Raw genomic sequence first — 5,000 nt, forward strand, 5'->3', positions numbered from 1 at the left:
CACACTGCAGATTCATACTGGATTAAAATCACTCCACAATTATTACAGTCAGACTGTAAAACTACACACTGCAGATTCATACTGGATTAAAATCACTCCACAATTATTACAGTCAGACTGTAAAACTACACGCTGCAGATTCATACTGGATTAAAATCACTCCACAATTATTACAGTTAGACTGTAAAACTACACACTGCAGATTCATACTGGATTAAAATCACTCCACAATTATTACAGTCAGACTGTAAAACTACACACTGCAGATTCATACTGGATTAAAATCACTCCACAATTATTACAGTCAGACTGTAAAACTACACACTGCAGATTCATACTGGATTAAAATCACTCCACAATTATTACAGTCAGACTGTAAAACTACACACTGCAGATTCATACTGGATTAAAATCACTCCACAATTATTACAGTCAGACTGTAAAACTACACACTGCAGATTCACACTGGATTAAAATCACTCCACAATTATTACAGTCAGACTGTAAAACTACACACACTGCAGATTCATACTGGATTAAAATCACTCCACAATTATTACAGTCAGACTGTAAAACTACACACACTGCAGATTCATACTGGATTAAAATCACTCCACAATTATTACAGTCAGACTGTAAAACTACACACACTGCAGATTCATACTGGATTAAAATCACTCCACAATTATTACAGTCAGACTGTAAAACTACACACTGCAGATTCATACTGGATTAAAATCACTCCACAATTATTACAGTCAGACTGTAAAACTACACACTGCAGATTCATACTGGATTAAAATCACTCCACAATTATTAGAGTCAGACTGTAAAACTACACACACTGCAGATTCATACTGGATTAAAATCACTCCACAATTATTACAGTCAGACTGTAAAACTACACACACTGCAGATTCATACTGGATTAAAATCACTCCACAATTATTACAGTCAGACTGTAAAACTACACACACTGCAGATTCATACTGGATTAAAATCACTCCACAATTATTACAGTCAGACTGTAAAACTACACACACTGCAGATTCATACTGGATTAAAATCACTCCACAATTATTACCATCAGACTGTAAAACTACACACTGCAGATTCATACTGGATTAAAATCACTCCACAATTATTACAGTCAGACTGTAAAACTACACACACTGCAGATTCATACTGGATTAAAATCACTCCACAATTATTACTGTCAGACTGTAAAACTACACACTGCAGATTCATACTGGATTAAAATCACTCCACAATTATTACAGTCAGACTGTAAAACTACACACACTGCAGATTCATACTGGATTAAAATAACTCCACAATTATTACAGTCAGACTGTAAAACTACACACTGCAGATTCATACTGGATTAAAATCACTCCACAATTATTACAGTCAGACTGTAAAACTACACACACTGCAGATTCATACTGGATTAAAATCACTCCACAATTATTACAGGCAGACTGTAAAACTACACACTGCAGATTCATACTGGATTAAAATCACTCCACAATTATTACAGTCAGACTGTAAAACTACACACTGCAGATTCATACTGGATTAAAATCACTCCACAATTATTACAGTCAGACTGTAAAACTACACACACTGCAGATTCATACTGGATTAAAATCTCTCCACAATTATTACAGTCAGACTGTAAAACTACACACTGCAGATTCATACTGGATTAAAATCACTCCACAATTATTACAGTCAGACTGTAAAACTACACACTGCAGATTCATACTGGATTAAAATCACTCCACAATTATTACAGTCAGACTGTAAATCTACACGCTGCAGATTCATACTGGATTAAAATCACTCCACAATTATTACAGTCAGACTGTAAAACTACACACTGCAGATTCATACTGGATTAAAATCACTCCACAATTATTACAGTCAGACTGTAAAACTACACACTGCAGATTCACACTGGATTAAAATCACTCCACAATTATTACAGTCAGACTGTAAAACTACACACACTGCAGATTCATACTGGATTAAAATCACTCCACAATTATTACAGTCAGACTGTAAAACTACACACTGCAGATTCATACTGGATTAAAATCACTCCACAATTATTACCATCAGACTGTAAATCTACACACTGCAGATTCATACTGGATTAAAATCACTCCACAATTATTACAGTCAGACTGTAAAACTACACACTGCAGATTCATACTGGATTAAAATCACTCCACAATTATTACAGTCAGACTGTAAAACTACACACTGCAGATTCATACTGGATTAAAATCACTCCACAATTATTACTGTCAGACTGTAAAACTACACACTGCAGATTCATACTGGATTAAAATCACTCCACAATTATTACAGTCAGACTGTAAAACTACACACTGCAGATTCATACTGGATTAAAATCACTCCACAATTATTACTGTCAGACTGTAAAACTACACACTGCAGATTCATACTGGATTAAAATCACTCCACAATTATTACAGTCAGACTGTAAAACTACACACTGCAGATTCATACTGGATTAAAATCACTCCACAATTATTACAGTCAGACTGTAAAACTACACACTGCAGATTCATACTGGATTAAAATCACTCCACAATTATTACTGTCAGACTGTAAAACTACACACTGCAGATTCATACTGGATTAAAATCACTCCACAATTATTACAGTCAGACTGTAAAACTACACACTGCAGATTCATACTGGATTAAAATCACTCCACAATTATTACCATCAGACTGTAAAACTACACACTGCAAATTCATACTGGATTAAAATCACTCCACAATTATTACAGTCAGACTGTAAAACTACACACACTGCAGATTCATACTGGATTAAAATCACTCCACAATTATTACAGTCAGACTGTAAAACTACACACACTGCAGATTCATACTGGATTAAAATCACTCCACAATTATTACAGTCAGACTGTAAAACTACACACTGCAGATTCATACTGGATTAAAATCACTCCACAATTATTACAGTCAGACTGTAAAACTACACACTGCAGATTCACACTGGATTAAAATCACTCCACAATTATTACAGTCAGACTGTAAAACTACACACACTGCAGATTCATACTGGATTAAAATCACTCCACAATTATTACAGTCAGACTGTAAAACTACACACTGCAGATTTATACTGGATTAAAATCACTCCACAATTATTACAGTCAGACTGTAAAACTACACGCTGCAGATTCATACTGGATTAAAATCACTCCACAATTATTACAGTCAGACTGTAAAACTACACACTGCAGATTCATACTGGATTAAAATCACTCCACAATTATTACAGTCAGACTGTAAAACTACACACACTGCAGATTCATACTGGATTAAAATCACTCCACAATTATTACAGTCAGACTGTAAAACTACACGCTGCAGATTCACACTGGATTAAAATCACTCCACAATTATTACAGTCAGACTGTAAAACTACACACACTGCAGATTCACACTGGATTAAAATCACTCCACAATTATTACAGTCAGACTGTAAAACTACACACACTGCAGATTCATACTGGATTAAAATCACTCCACAATTATTACAGTCAGACTGTAAAACTACACACACTGCAGATTCATACTGGATTAAAATCACTCCACAATTATTACAGTCAGACTGTAAAACTACACGCTGCAGATTCACACTGGATTAAAATCACTCCACAATTATTACTGTCAGACCGTAAAACTACACACACTGCAGATTCATACTGGATTAAAATCACTCCACAATTATTACTGTCAGACTGTAAAACTACACACTGCAGATTCATACTGGATTAAAATCACTCCACAATTATTACAGTCAGACTGTAAAACTACACACTGCAGATTCATACTGGATTAAAATCACTCCACAATTATTACAGTCAGACTGTAAATCTACACACTGCAGATTCATACTGGATTAAAATCACTCCACAATTATTACAGTCAGACTGTAAAACTACACACTGCAGATTCATACTGGATTAAAATCACTCCACAATTATTACAGTCAGACTGTAAAACTACACACTGCAGATTCATACTGGATTAAAATCACTCCACAATTATTACTGTCAGACTGTAAAACTACACACTGCAGATTCATACTGGATTAAAATCACTCCACAATTATTACAGTCAGACTGTAAAACTACACACTGCAGATTCATACTGGATTAAAATCACTCCACAATTATTACTGTCAGACTGTAAAACTACACACTGCAGATTCATACTGGATTAAAATCACTCCACAATTATTACAGTCAGACTGTAAAACTACACACTGCAGATTCATACTGGATTAAAATCACTCCACAATTATTACAGTCAGACTGTAAAACTACACACTGCAGATTCATACTGGATTAAAATCACTCCACAATTATTACTGTCAGACTGTAAAACTACACACTGCAGATTCATACTGGATTAAAATCACTCCACAATTATTACAGTCAGACTGTAAAACTACACACTGCAGATTCATACTGGATTAAAATCACTCCACAATTATTACCATCAGACTGTAAAACTACACACTGCAAATTCATACTGGATTAAAATCACTCCACAATTATTACAGTCAGACTGTAAAACTACACACACTGCAGATTCATACTGGATTAAAATCACTCCACAATTATTACAGTCAGACTGTAAAACTACACACACTGCAGATTCATACTGGATTAAAATCACTCCACAATTATTACAGTCAGACTGTAAAACTACACACTGCAGATTCATACTGGATTAAAATCACTCCACAATTATTACAGTCAGACTGTAAAACTACACACTGCAGATTCACACTGGATTAAAATCACTCCACAATTATTACAGTCAGACTGTAAAACTACACACACTGCAGATTCATACTGGATTAAAATCACTCCACAATTATTACAGTCAGACTGTAAAACTACACACTGCAGATTTATACTGGATTAA

At 34.7% G+C, this 5,000-nt stretch overlaps 1 protein-coding gene across 3 annotated transcripts in view; it reads left to right on the forward strand.

The window, feature by feature from the left end:
- The window catches only part of col5a1 (procollagen, type V, alpha 1), a 164,316-nt gene that overhangs the window by 93,085 nt on the left and 66,231 nt on the right, over nucleotides 1–5,000 (forward strand). The window lies entirely within an intron of this gene.

This window comes from Pygocentrus nattereri, chromosome 16 (assembly GCF_015220715.1).
Source record: "Pygocentrus nattereri isolate fPygNat1 chromosome 16, fPygNat1.pri, whole genome shotgun sequence".
Classification (NCBI taxonomy): Eukaryota; Metazoa; Chordata; class Actinopteri; order Characiformes; family Serrasalmidae; genus Pygocentrus; species Pygocentrus nattereri.